The sequence below is a fragment of the Engystomops pustulosus genome, chromosome 7, assembly GCF_040894005.1.
Source record: "Engystomops pustulosus chromosome 7, aEngPut4.maternal, whole genome shotgun sequence".
Taxonomy (NCBI): Eukaryota; Metazoa; Chordata; class Amphibia; order Anura; family Leptodactylidae; genus Engystomops; species Engystomops pustulosus.
Window position 1 is genome coordinate 159,889,463 of NC_092417.1, and position 15,590 is coordinate 159,905,052.

General features: G+C 40.9%; 1 long non-coding RNA gene across 2 annotated transcripts in view; it reads left to right on the forward strand.

The window, feature by feature from the left end:
- LOC140069034 (uncharacterized) overlaps positions 1 to 15,363 on the forward strand; it is a 59,236-nt gene extending 43,873 nt beyond the window's left edge. For both annotated transcript variants that reach the window (XR_011848687.1, XR_011848686.1), the window contains exon 3: positions 15,029 to 15,363. This is a non-coding gene — a long non-coding RNA (uncharacterized lncRNA). The remainder of the gene's footprint in view (positions 1 to 15,028) is intronic.
- The last annotated feature ends 227 nt before the right edge of the window (positions 15,364 to 15,590 follow it).

The window sequence follows — 15,590 nt, forward strand, 5'->3', positions numbered from 1 at the left end:
CTATAGCCTTCATTCAAGATTGATATATGTACGGCACGGCCCGGGGGCCAACATCAAGTGCTGGCGCTGTGTAAATCTGATCCAAAGTTTTCTTCAAACCCATGAGTTCTTTGGGAATCTGTGGTTCTACAGTTTTCATCTATGCACCAGTATTACAAATTTGGCACCCAGTTATTCTTTCTCTTTGGTCCCGTCTTCTTTCCTAGTGTCCCACGTGATGTCTTCGATATAATAGTGAGTCCACGTGTTTACGTTACATCCATAAATATGCCTTCTAATGCTCTTCGTTCCTTCCTTCCCACCACCAGGGCCTGTTCTATCTACTATAACTCTATAGCAAATGACTAAATAATGATGTGTCATCTCACGTTCCGTCTCAGATTCCTGGGGCTTTCTGTCGTTTTGCCGGCACTCTTTGTGTAACACCTAAAAATGTAACTGCTATGTAAGAAATAAATGAATGAGCTATTACAGACAGCAGAAATACCAGCGTTCAGGACACTGACAGGATGAGTTGACAAGTCTGTATGTCAAGCCTAATAATTCAGCTCTTACATTTTGCGGCATGTCATCTCTCAGGATCTTCCAGCAAAGTTTATGGCTTTGGTTACGAAATCGCATTGACAGAACTTAAGCTCCTAATTAGAAAGGAAGGACTTCAATGAGGAGACCCTTATAGGGTAGCGTGCGTCTACATCAGATCCCAGCTCTGGAAGCGGAACAGAATATTCCTCAAATGTATTTTAAATGTCATATTATGCGCAAGTATGTCCCCATCTGTGTTATTCAAGACTTGCACATGAGCTTGTCTATTTAAAGGGGATGGTCAGAAATGACTATTGATTGCCTATGCTTTAGGTAGACCAACAATAGCTCTTGGAGACAGCCGGTACCCACACCAATCTACTTTATACCATGGGCACTAAGTGAAACCCGGTTGATCTCTATCCCTTTATCAGTCTGTAGCCACCACGTCCAATGGAAGTAAATGAGAGCTGTGGCTGTAGAAACAGCTTCTGGTTACTACTAGAACATGGGGCCAACTATGACTACTCCCTGTGTTCTCCTGAACATTGCAGGGCACTGGGTGTTGACCTCAACTAGGTATCTATCAATGCCCTATCCTGACTATAGGTCAACAATAGTCATTTTTGGCTTTAACCCCTTTAAGATGACCTATCACAAAAAATATATTCTGAAAACTTGCTGTGAAAAAGTTTTTTCACAAGACCTACTAATTTCTAGATGTCACCTTGCTTGGCTCTAACTTGGATCAAACTCTAATACATGGTGTACACCTGTAATCTCATTGGGGGTCATTTACTAAGGGCCCGATTCGCGGTTTCCCGACGTGTTACCCGAATATTTCCGATTTGCGCCGATTCTCCCTGAATTGCCCCGGGATTTTGGCGCACGCAATCGGATTGTGGCGCATCGGCGCCGGCATGCACGCGACGGAAATCGGGGGGCGTGGCCGAAAAAAACCCCAACGGATTCGGAAAAACCGCCGCATTTAAAACAAAAAATCTGTCGCGGAGCTTGCACTTACCTTCACTCAGCCCAAGCTGGTGAACTCCAGCGCGTTCCGATGCTTTTCAGCGCAGCAGCGCCACCGGCCGGACCCGAATCCAGCGCAGAGAACGCGCCGCTGTATCGCGAATGGACCGGGTAAGTAAATCTGCCCCATTAAGTATGCATTTAAAGTATTTTTATCACTTATAAGGTTCTTCATGGTTTTGGTGGGATGCCTTGGCTGTCAATCTATACTGATTTTTTTTTTTTAAATTGTGTTCATGTCACTAATTGTTAGAGCATATATTCCTGGGTAGGCCTCTGGAATAACAAGAATGTATGTGGCTATTTTTTTGGCTTTCTTTAATTTAATTTGTGTTCACATCACTGTTTGTTACATCGGATCTTTCTGTGTAGACCCCTTAATAGCAAGAGGGGGTGTATCTGGTTACTCTTCAACTCCATCCCTCCTCTGCAGAGGCTTTTGCATCTCAACTGTTGGATGGTGAGCATAGGTGGAAGTTAGAAGCATTTTGGCCTTTCCCGCTTCCCCTAATTTACTTTGTGTTCACTTCACTGTTTGTTACAGCAGGGCTTTCTGGGTAGGCCTCCTGAATAGCAAGAGGGTGTTTGTATGGTTTTCCGGTTTCTCACCCCTCTTCAGCCATATCCCTCCTGTTTAGAGGCTGGTGCTTCTCAACTTTGATGAACACACACAAAAACATTTTGGGCTTTCCTTAATTTAATTTGTGTTCACATAACTCTTTGTTAAACCTTGGGTCTTTCTGGGTAAGCCCCTGAATACCAAGAAGGGTTGTATGTGGCTATCAAGTTTCTCAACCTCTTCAATACGATGCCCCTTTTCCAAGGCTAGTGCACCTCAACTGTTCATTGATGGACACAGATGAAAGCCAGGAGCATTGCGGGTTTTCCCCAATTTACTTTGTGTTCTGTTCAGTTTGTTACATCTGGTTCTTACCGAGTAGGCCTCCAGAATAGTAAGAATAGGTATATGTGGATATCCGGTTTCTCACCCCTCTAAACCCTATCCTTTCTCTTCAGAGGCTGATGCTCCTCAAATGCTCTGTGGTGGACATAGGTGGAAGCCAGGAGCATTTCCAAAAGTATGGATAACCAACCGTTTCATGGTCTTTTGGCATGGAAGGTAAGGGAAGTTTTTTAGGAACCCATTGGGAACTTATTATGCACATGGGTAAGAGATCTTGGGCTTCTACAGGTGGTTGTTTGTGCAATGACTGTTATATAAATATCTACAACTCTGGAAGCATTTATCATCCTCAAGCTACCTAACATTTACCTAAAACTAATTTTAACATTTATCCGTAGATATATATACGGAAAAAGTTTGCAAACTATCCATTTGTCCTCGCCTGTCAAAAAGTCTAAAATTTGGTCTGGGAAATCATCCTCAATTGTAATAACTGAGAACATCACACACCTGCATCTATCACACTACATCTATGCAAATGAAGACAGCTCCAATGCCTTGAAGATGATATTAATGTTAATATGGGAGATGACTCATTCAACAGGCACTTGCAGAAGCACCTCTTCACCTGAATACATCGCTTCACAATTCTCCATCGCCTGTCTTTATTGCGTCTGTTGCTTTATATACTTGAATGACGTGTTGCAGCCTATTTTGCATCTGTTCAGAGTTTTGCGAAGCAATAAGATTACATTTTAGGTTTCGCTGATTGATGATCCACATATGTTGACAGATGCGAGTGATAGCGGTATAAATACACAGTTTTTTGCTAATTACATTGTTTAATATGTTTGTCTTCGAGGTTTCTGCTTAAGTCAAGCAAATAGATAATTTGAATTTACATGCAAAGGATTATCTTGATGTTTTTATAGTATATCCTTAAGGTGAGCAATCTATATCTGACTGGTTCGGTGCCATCATCTACCTCTCCAATGATCTACTGTCCTATCCAGTATAAACCGCATGGAGCCGGAAGCAGTTGGCCATGTTATAAGTATAGTGGGCAGAAATTATAGTCATCGGGCAGATATACTTACCCGGTCCCGTCGCGATCCCGCGGTGCGTAGTCCGACAAGGATTCGGGTCCGACACGATTCACTAAGATCGTGCGTCCGAGTTCCTGCATATGTTGCTGCTGCGCTGAGGTCCGCCGGAGTTCACCTGCTTCTTTCTGATGCATGTGGGTGCTTGATCTTGCAACACAAATCCTTTTTTAAATTCCTCGATTTGTCTGAATCCGTCAGGCTGTCTGACGGCCACGCCCCCCCAATTTCTATCGCGTGCAAGACAGCGCCGATGTGCCAAAATCTGATCACGTGCGCCAAAATCCCTGGGCAATTCGGCGCTGGATATCGCTGGGGAACCCAACAAAAATGCGTGCGACGGACCCTTAGTAAATGAGCCCCATCATGTCTCGAACTGAAGGTAAAGGACAGTTTACTGATGGTAGATGTGTCCGAATAAGAAGATCCTTAGGAACATAAAATATGAGACTCCCTGAACGCTTGGGTAACGAAGCCTAAGCGCCCCAGGGCAATTAGCATAACTTTTATGACTCTGTATTTCTGCTATCGCAGTGTATAGAGTTGTAATAAAAGACATCCTGAGGAACGAACTTCTCACTAGGACACATTTACCATCAGTCAACTAATGGTAGGTATCCTGAAGGAGGGTGAAAACATGGTTATGGCCACCTTAAAAAGTATGGAGTCAACTTCTTGAAGCTCCATGCTCTGTGTTTATGTCGAGCTAAACGGATAATCATGTGGGGCTGGGTGTTGGCCAATGTTGGCTGGTTGTGGTCTATATATCGATGAATTTGCAACACCCCTGCCGATACAAGGCAGAGGGTTGTTGCGAATACGTCCCAATATGTAGCTTGCAACCTGTGTGGAGTCTGATCAACCCCACAGCAGGTCACTACACAACACGGGGAACACTGCAGCGGTAGATCCTGCCTGGTAAGGCAGGAGTTAATTGTTCAATGTGATGTCATTCCATCAGCCAATCACAGCTGTTATCATATTGTATTGTAAGCTGGGATGCAATTGGAGGAGTAACCACCACCTGACTAGTGGGAATAATAAAAACCCTGTCAGGAAATTTCTAAAAGTTAGCCTGACAGGAGTCAGTCAGAAGAAGACTGGAGTAAATCCAGTCAAGTTAGTCTGACAGGAGTCAGTCAGAGGAAGTCTGACAGGCTAGTTCAGTTGGTCTCTGAGGGAGACCAATACAGTGCAGCCAGTAAACCAGATCAGACCAGTCTAGTCAGAGGAGAGCCAACTCACTGCCTGAGCAGCTCTAAGGAGGAGTTAGTGAGAGAAAAGGAGTATCAGCCTACCTTCAAGGGTGATATCTGGAGTAACCCAGGACAAGCTGAAGCATCCTACTAGGACACAGCTATCTCCCAGCCTGCCCCTGCATCCAGGCTGATGATCAATCCCTGTGGTTCTCTCTCCAAGTGCTCTCTCTCCTGTTACCATTGTCAAGATTCGTTTGGCACGTTATCCACTGTTCCTGTTGGTTCAAATAAAGAACTGTAAGTTACTGTTGTACAATGTCTGCCTCCGTCTGATCCCTGCTACTCCGGCTGTCACCATCACGGGCACCCTATCCACCATACAGGGACCCATACTCCATACCCCAAAGGGTTGCCCCAGGGAGAACTACTATAGCAGCCTCTCCCTCATCATTTCTTGCCAACACCACCTGCTGAAGACCTGCCAGGCTGTAGGACAACCCTCTGGTTCCCATACCAAGCACCGTGACACTAGCGTGCCTAGGCCGCAACCGCCAGCCACTCCGGTATTCCGGGCCCCGGATATCTCCAGGCCCCAAAAATAGGCTAGGCCCCAGTAGGGGATGTTGCAAATTGCTACTGATATAAATTCTTGGAAAATCCCTTTAAGGTCAAAGGTACAATTTTATAACTGATCTATGGTTTTACAAACTCAGAACCTAACTTAAACTTAATGAGACAACCTAAAGAAAGACAACATCAAATGTGAAGATTTTGGATGATGTATCACCTCTACCCTCTTATGGATATCATTCAAGCCAGATTGGCTGTGCATGGGGACCTGCCACCATGACCCTTATGCTAATTGGCTCCACTTTCATGACTCCTTTATCATTTACATACAGTGTATATAGCATAAGGCCTACAAAAACAAGTGGCGGGGATTGATTAACTTACAACCTTCTGACAAATTTTCTTGAAAGGGATTGTGAGTTGGATGGATAATCCCACGTGAAAGCTACGTCAATTTAGCACCTTCAAATAAGAATAACAGGAAAGCAATTAAAATAATAAGCAGCTTTGTAAAGTGCTACCCATGTAACTATGTCAGCATGCACATACACGGGAACAAAGACAGGCTTTCAAAAAACCTCTGTAAGCCCTAATGTGAGACTGGAGGCATATACATCTACAGTTGTGCCGATGTCCATATTTCATGCAGGATTCATTCATACAACAAAATCAGAGGCCTAAACCATTAAATCGGTTCTCCACCTTTTCAAATTTTCCAGTGCGTGGTCAAGTGACCACTGAAGCCAATCAGAGGAGTAGGACCAGGGAAATCACAAGTAATCACATGCAGGCTGCAACAGAAAAGCAAATAAAATCAATAAATAAAAAATGTGTAAAGAAAGATTAAGTTGGATTGCAGTAAGTTTTATCAGACCCCTTAGGGTTCAGAGTGATCAGACCCCATAGGGCTCAAACACCTTAAGAGGCCTGTGTTTAGATCGTTTGGCTAAATTTTGAAACTTTTTTCAGGTATATGCCGCTCACTCCAGTTTTTAAAAGCAAGAGAAAAGCGGGAATGAGCCAGATTTCTCAATTGAGACCTTTTAGTGCCAAAAACTGTCACAATTTCACCAATATTTCAAAATGCACTCAGGTCCTAAATTTGGCACAAAACAGTCTTCAGTAAAGTTGATGTCAAATAAATCCCCCCCATTGTGTTACAATGAAATGCACTCATAGGGGGTTATTTATCATATGATGATGCATGGTGCGCCTACGTAGGATGTTCCTCACGACCCACCTGATGTATGTGGCAGGTGGCCATGCCCGTTGGCAGTTCTAAACCAGGGCAGGGTTTTAGCCTGAACCCATAAAAGCCTGAGCGGGCGCAGGATATAGCTAATGCGCAGGCACAGGACCAGGACCACATGACATCTGCCCACTCCAGCACCGGACATACTCTTTTATCCTGGTGGAGGAATAAAGGGGAAATATTTGCAATTACACCGAAAACTTGCCCTGATAATTACCCCACTCTCTCCCCCCGTATGTTAACTTTTTGAAATACCCCCCTTTTCAAAATAAGATCCTTTCCTTCTTGGTAAACTTCAAATATTGACAAAGCCGCCAACCCCTCCTAATGATAATTCTTCACATTCTGCACCTGCCATTGGTTAATGTATCCGAGGCAGGAATTTCAAGGTATAATATACAACTTTAGTGCCTTTGTGTTGTGATTTGTTGTTGTGACATTTAGATTTCAGTTAGCGTTACCGATATAATTGTAGGTTTGTCATGTTTCGACTGCTGTCTAAGTGGCATACGGCATGGGAAGGTGGGAGACAAATTAAGAGGAGCTCAGGAGGCTGAGTCACCGAGTCTAATAACTTACAATGGTTATGGAATATATTTAAGCTTTAGAGAGAAAGCAGCTGATAGTGACTCAGTAATTGACTCGCCTTTCTCAGATTTTACTCAGTGGAAATGCTACAGTTTTAAACAGTTTATGATCCTACAGGGCGAACAAGTAATAATACAAAAAACAGTAATTGCATATGAGGGAATGTTGTATGGTGTCGCCCATAAATATTGCTACAGCTTTCTTACCAAGTAGCAAGAAACTTTAATCTTTTCTGCAAATAATCTTTTAGTGCCTTGGATTTGTCACGATAAAATTTAAGGTGATCATACGCATATAAAAAATATATTTTTTAAAACCACAAGAATGGACTTTTGCGTGCGACGCGTTTCGGAGGCTTTACCGATAAATATATTATTAAGTTGACTTTCCTGGCTTTTTGATGGAAGGCATTCTCATCGGATGTAAGTAGTTGTTTACTTCTTATGGAGACAAGAGATTGATTAGGAATGTACAATAAGTTATTACGGGATTAGGAGTAAATTACCTTAAGGAAGCACCATCCTTTCTAATTTGTTCCTCAAGAAGTGAGAGGAGATAAACAAAAATACTGCAGTCTGACGAGTTCAATAATACAAAATATTGGAGGATAAGATTTTAAATGGTTCTACAAGAATTCCTGTGTTGCTCAGGTTCTGCCGATTCTTATAGGACCAATTAGTGGTCTCCTCCAACTATGAGACTTCTTCTGACCATAAGGCATGACTTGTCCCCATTCATGGAGGTCCCTCATTGGTCAAGGAATTTATAACTGGGAACTTTCACACATCTTTGTGAAGATAAATCCTCCAGATCCTCTACTATAACGGTAGCAAGTTTTGCAATTTCCAATCCTGAAACCCGCCCAAAGGGCTGGGGAAGCACATGAGAGTACTTATCCTGATCTTGCCCCAGTTATTACCTAACAAGTGATGTCCCAGGTGCCACTAGGGTTAATCGATAGCTCATGTGTGTTCAATGATGCCTAGAAAACCCTTTTAAAGTATTTCACCTATACATTTTGCCATTGAATCTTTTCTTAAATATCCTTTTGTCTCAGCCTAATGTTTCCAACATCCAACCTCTACGTTCATCTGGTCACCCGACTTTTCGTTGTTTTCCCATATCCCTACTTAGACCTTACAAAGACTGCCATATTAAATTCCCATATTGTATGAACCTGTAATACTCAAGAAAATATATTTTAGCTTCACTTTCGGTCAAGCATGTTCATGTCAATAGTGCACAACTTGTGTTAGGCTGGAGAAGGTAGATGCTGACCACTGAACCTCTGTATACAGACTAAGGCTGCTTGTAATAGAAGGAGAGACACTGGACCAGAGTTAAGGATCTAGTCAAGTATAGGTTCTCTCTTATTGCCACAAACTCTCTTCTTCAGATAAGGTCGTGGAGACCAGTTTTAAGACCATATCCAGGTGGTACTGGGTTCCCACTAGGCTACACTCTATATACCCAAACTGCCTTGACGTGTGCTGGAGATGCAAACAGGCATCCGGCACGATGCTACACATTTGGCGGGAAATTTAACACTTCTGAGCAAAAGTCGTAGACTTGATCCGCAAACTCACAGACCACGATATTACAAACGCTCCTGAAACCCCGTTGCTATCTATGCTCCCGCTTTCACTCGCAAGGCAAAATGCTCCTTGGCAGGTTTTTTACTCATTGCCGCACGCTCTACCATACCCAGACTGTGGAAGTCCATACCATCCCCCTCGGCCTCTGAATGGTTCACAGAAATCTTGCACTTGCAGAGAATGGAGGAACTTACGGCAGACAGCAACCACTCCGGTGGCAAAAATATTCTGACTTGGGAACCCTGGGTGACTGATATGTTAAGATGTTAAGCACTATATATATATCCACATGGCACCGAGACCTTCACCAAGTGCCCCCTTCCTATCCTACTCCCAACCTTCCCTTGACCTCCCTCCCCCTGGTTTTCCTGTACGTTCCCCCACATATTTTTTATTTTTTTCTTCTCTTTTGTTTGTGATGTTTCTCTTGTGAATTATTTCTCTGTTTATTGAAACCTACACTAAACCATGATGGAGGTACCTTTAACTAGTCACACGTAAGGTATTTATATGAGTCATTTCATTGGAGATCCAACTGCCTCTGTTCTATGCCTAATGGTTATTTATCAACTTTAGGTTTTCACCCTTGTTTAATCGCCTTTACAGGTGATTAGGTTAACTTTATGCTGTACACCATCACCTTCTGTTGAAATATGTGAAATAATGGGGCACAGTTACTTACCCGACCGACAGAGTTCACCCTCAGTGCATTGTCCGACGTCAATGCACTGTGTCGCGATTCACAAAGATTGTGCGCCCAATATCCTCCATGTGTCGCTTCCCCACTCAGGTCCACTGGAGTTCACCATCTTCTTCCTGGTGCATGTAAGTGCATTGGTTGCGACTCAATTTGAATAGTCCAAATCAGTCAGATCGTCCGATGGCCCGCCCCCCGATTTCTGTCGCATGAAAGCCAGCCCAATTGCACCACAATCCCATCCCATGCGACACAATCCCCAGTTAACAGTGCCGCAAATCCCAAAGTCCGATCAGCGGACCCTTAGTAAGCCCCATTATGTACCCACCTGCTTTTTAATGGATAATAAGCATTGTTAACTTGTGGTACCTAAAAAAAATATTTAAAAAAACTTAATTAAACTTATATACATTTGGTATAAAAACGAAGCACACAACAAATTGTCGCAATTGCGGTTTTTGTCATTTTTGGAATTTTTTCCAGCCATTCCGAGTGCTTGGCATGGAATATAAAATACCTATTCAAGGAAGTGCAATTTGCTATGCAGAAAATAAACCCCCATATGGCTCGATACATGGGAAAATGAAAAAGTTAAGGGCAAAAAACGGAGAACGGAAAAAGTCCATGGCAAGCTGTTACATACAATGACACAAAAAAACTAGAGAAATTCAGGTTAATGTTTTTATTCCAAATTATTCTAAATATGCCGTTTTGGGCTACCCATAGTCCATTATGGTAAATATTTTATGTGAATTTGTCTAAAAATTACCCATAGATCCAGAGAAATATTGGCAGGTTCTGACAATTACTAAAGATCATTTCCCGTGTCACTAAATGTTCTTGCCGTTACGTAAGTTCTTCTCAATCTACACACGGATTCATAATTAAAATCGTACATTTTTATTGTACTTCGAGGCAAGATTTCAGGGTAATAAAAGCTACATTCATGGGTAGATCTATTGTCTGGCGCTGCGCTATGTAAATCCTCTATTGTGGCCCTATGTAAACATAAGCCATTAAAACATGTTCTGTGTCATCTCTTTAATTAAACAATACACCTACACCTCCGCGTTGTCAATGGCGCACTTAACGCGATTCCGATGGCCTTCATCTTCAACAATGTAGTAAAATTTATCATTCATGACTAATAACCGCTTCCCATTATTGAATTTTGCTAAAAAAAAAAAATCACTTCTGGATTGAGGCCATATTATTAATCTTCTGCACAGAACGACAAGGACTTCAGCGCTTATCGTGTTTGTGAACAAGGTTGGCTTTTATGCCATGTTTTTGGTTTTATTTATTTTTTTAAATATACAAACCATAGAAAAATGAGCTGATGGATGTTAGAAGCAGTTTATTGGATATGGAAGTTAGACTACTATCAATTATATCAGTTTTGAAATAATTACTGCATAGGAATGGGCTCACATGAGGTGGTTATGCTGCTAAAATATAGGGATATTCCCACTTAAATATGTTAAAAAATAACACATTCTCTAATTCACTGTTATTAACAAAAATACAGCATTTCACTGATATAATTCCAACCTGTCTCTATCAGTCCTGTTTTACACAATTTCGGTTGCCCCTGGATCTGACCCTAAATCTTCTGACTTTACGGTCGGGGAGGACATGTTGTTCTCCTGTCTGATGCTGCACTGAGCTGCTTGTATTCCTCACACAGAGACTTCCTGCCGGCAACTTGAGGAGAGTAATCTGTATCATCTCTCTTCTTCTATCAGTCAGATACTACGGTAGTACAATGTTCAGAAGCTAAATGAAAGTGTATATAAACCTGTACCCTGATAATCTAACCACATTGTCAACACACAGCATCTCTCAGCAGACTTTGTACGTTCTTTTAAGTGCAATCTGCTTTTACAGGTATTTAAGAAGTGTCTGAGACACAATTCTGTTGCACACGCGACACAGTTGTGGCACTTTATTAAAGCCATGCAGGGCAAAGAGGCATGCCATACCCACTGGAACTACAGGTGATTTCATGTGGCTTAAAGTGGTGCAAAAAGGCCAGTAGCTCTACTGTATTTGGTCTCCTTTTGTACATTTAATTGTATTTGCCAACCGGGGGCTACTTTACATTTCAGAATAAAATGAAATGTTTGCAAAGGAAAAAAAAAAACCTCCAGTGCTACCTATAAAAGGTACCTCCCTCTAAATCAATCTCAAAGCCTCATTATATGACGTGTGATAGTAGCAAAACCAAAAGGAATAGACACCCAATTGTAGACAGTTCTGTAGCCATGTTTTTGCATGTCATCAGCACATTGTCAGGAACTCAACTGAAGGAAAAAGAAAAAACTTGAAAAGTTTCAACAAGTGTAGAATTTCCATCCATTTTATTTCAATCTAGAATCCAGTAGCAGACATGGAGAGGTGCAGGAATGAGTCATTTCTTGAAGCACGGAACAGCCTAGTCAATGGAACTTCTCACCATTATGTTTTCGGAGTGTGGGAGGAAACCAGAGGACCAAGAGGAAACCCACTTACCCTAGGTGTGACTTGAACCCTGGACTCTAGCGCTGCCCATGTAGGAAACTGATTTGATTAGATAGAAATTTTCTTTAGTTTCTTCCTGAAACCAAATCAATGACCTCTCACTTAGCCAACACTTAGTTGCCTACACTGTGCTGATGAGATGCAAAAGCATGGAAGCAACACTTTTCATGGTTGGGAGTCTATTGTTTTTGAAAAATACTTACTGGTTTGGCTATTATAAAAAGTGAAATGCCAATAGGCTACTTGTAAGTCAGAAATAGATGTAGTGGGAGCTGCCTTTTAATAGTAGTAGTAGTTTTATTTTTCCCACCGTGGAACATATATTTGCATACTTTTTTTGGGGAAATTGCAATGAATGGAACGAATTCTAAGAAAAAATACAGTCTATAAGGGTGCAGGTTCAAATTAAATAATTAAATTTATGAATTAATTAAATAACATAAATTGCGCAATTAAATCAAATTAATTAAATAGATAAATTATACCGTATATACTCGAGTATAAGCCTAGTTTTTCAGCAAAAGAAAATGTGCTGAAACCACAAACTCGGTTTATACTCGAGTAAAAAAAAAATATAGGTTTTACCAGGTTTTTGTGGTAAAATTAGGGGCCTCGGCTTATACTTGGGTCGGCTTATACTCGAGTATATACGGTAATTATAATTTAATATATAATAATAATTTAATGTAATAATTTCTAATTTCATATAATTTAGTTCTATTACAATCAAATGCATGATTTAAATAATTTAATTAATTAATTAAATAAAGGCAACAAAAATAGGTACCTTACTAAATGAAAGAAAACTAGCAACATATTAGACAAAAATCAACATAACGTCGTTATGAAGGTAAATCAGTTAGTGTGTAGTCAAAGATGTAAAAATTGCACTTCCTGTTTTATCATTTGCATAAACAAAAAAACAAAACAAAAGAAAGGCCAATTTGTGTTATATTTGAGTAAGTAAAACGTAATTACTGCTAAAAATTCTTATTTACTAATATGTTTGGATAAAAATTGAGGTTGAAGTTGTCAATTTTCGCACTTTATAACTTCAACATTTCGGGATTCGCCGATCACAGACAGCTTGGATCTCATTTGCAAAAATGTAAAAATAAACATGGGAATACAGTTCTATAAAGTTGTGAAAGATATTTTTCTATAAACACTTTCTCCAGACTTTTCTACAGTAATTAGTATCTGCTTATATTAAACAGGAAAATATTACACATTAAAGGGGTTGGCCACTTGACTTCATGTTTTTTGTAATGTGTGTGTATAAGTATGGGGGGCAGGATATTAGGTAAGCTACCAATATACAGGCGGTCCCCTACTTAAGGACACCCGACTTACAGACAACCCATAGTTACAGACGGACCCTCTGCCCACTGTGACCTCTGGTGAAGCTCTCTGGATGTTACTATAGTCCCAGACTGCAATGATCAGCTGTAAGGTGTCTGTAATGAAGCTTTATTTATAATCCTTGGTCCAATTACAGCAAAAATTTTGAAACTACAATTATCACTGGGACAAAAGAAAAAGATTTGTCTGGAACTTCAATTGTAAAATATACAGTTTCGACTTACATACAAATTCCACTTATGAACAAACCTCCGGACCCTATCTTGTATGTAACCCGGGGACTGTCTGTACATCTATTAAAAGTTGAAGATGGAGGGTCATGTGATCCTAAGTGTCCATGACCAATCCACCTTCCAGGACCTTAAGCTTTTATTCATATGATAAGGTCCTGGAAGGTAGATTGGTCGTGGACAGTTACAGATCACATGACCCTCCATCTGTAGCCATTTATGGTTAGGAATTTCTGGGCTGATGAGGTAAAAGACATTTCCGACCCAGGGGCTTCACTTTACATATCAAGAAAGTGGTTCAGAACTTTCAATTGATATATTAGAAAATTACCCAATACCCTCCCCCCATACAAAAAAAAAAATAAAGTAAAATGGCTCACCCCTTCAATGTATAATTTGAGATTCACACACAGCTCTACTAGTCATCAATGGAGACATCCATGAAGGATGATCTCCTGCAGTGTATTTTTTTATGTCATTGTAAGAGAAAAAAAAACACATTTTGCAAATATTGGTAGTCCAGTGCATGTACATGAAGAATAAATGGCCATAAGGGCATCTTCATTTTCTAACAGCTTCCCCCCTCTGCAGTCACTTTTCTGTGAGTTTGCAGTCTTCTCTCAGTTGGTGGGCGGAGACTCACTCCTAACCCTCCCCTTCTACGAAACCTAAAACCTCAGTTAGATTCTGTACTGTAGTTAGCAAGACGGAATTCAGCAGAGATTAGAAAAATCAGGTTAGGAGAGTAGGAGAGAAAGAGGGAGGATGAGAAGAGCCAAAGTTAGTGGAGAAGGAAGCCATTTCCTCTGACACAGTTTCTCTTGTACTATTCATGTATGCATCTGCAACTTCTAACCCATGTATGTATCTGATCACATGAAATCACAGCAGCCTCCATGGAGGATGGGGAGAAGTAGAAATCCATGGAGTATAAGTCCATGGAGGTGTGCTGTGATTTCATGTGATCAGATATATGCATGGTGTACCGTTTTCTAATGTTAGGGGGCTAGAGGACCTGTAATAATGTTACTCTGGTCACATGACATGCTGAAAAGAGCATGGGACATGTTGAGGAGTAGATAGGAGTGGCAGGTGGAGCAGGACAAGCCTTCTCTGATCTGATGGAATGTAAGATTAAGTTGATTTTTGTGGCTGTAAGGGAAACAATTTTTCGATAATTTAAGGATGTCAGGTAGTTAAGGGCTCTAGCCGTAAATGTGAAAATGTGGGAAAGATTCCCTTTAAATCTGCATTTTGAGAAAAAAAAATGCTGGCCAAATCCATTCTTTTGTTCCCCTCTTCTACACCCACTATAAACGCTCTACTACAACAGACTGCTAACACTCCTTCACGCAGACTTGTGAGACGCACATCTCAGTTTTAGAAACTTCAAGTCTATTTTGCTTGTGCTTCCATCATCATTTTCACATTTTGTTTTGTCCTTAATTCAGAAAGGAGCATCGTATTTCTTCACAGTTTCCAGTGATTAAAGATACATTAAGATGCCATTTTGCAAAGAAGAAGCCATCTGGTGATATGCTTTGCTATGAAGTCTGGGTTTTCTTCCAAGCACAGGAAACAGTGAATTTATCTCAGTATAATATAGACGTATTAAAGGGACAATCCTGGTGGAAAATGTTGTATTCAATGTACATCCCAGAGGTCAGGCATGTTGTCACCTTTGAGACATGTCCTTCCTTACTATCCTAAATTAGCTTCCTATCCCTTGGTGTGACATGGTATATCACAAAAAGTATTGATTTTTTTTTTTTTTTAAATAAAGTTATTCAGACAATGAAGAAGTGTGAGGCCTTTACTTCGAATAATCTCTGTCCCTGCCTACTTGCCGGCTTTGCACTAAAACGCAAGTGACATCTGAACATTGGTCCCTGCCCTGGATAAGTGCACAGAACAATGAGACAAAAAAAACAAACAACAAGGCAAGTCCAACAAACCCAGTCAAAACCAAGATGGTGGCGAAATACAAAATCATAAGGCAGAAGAGTAGTCAAA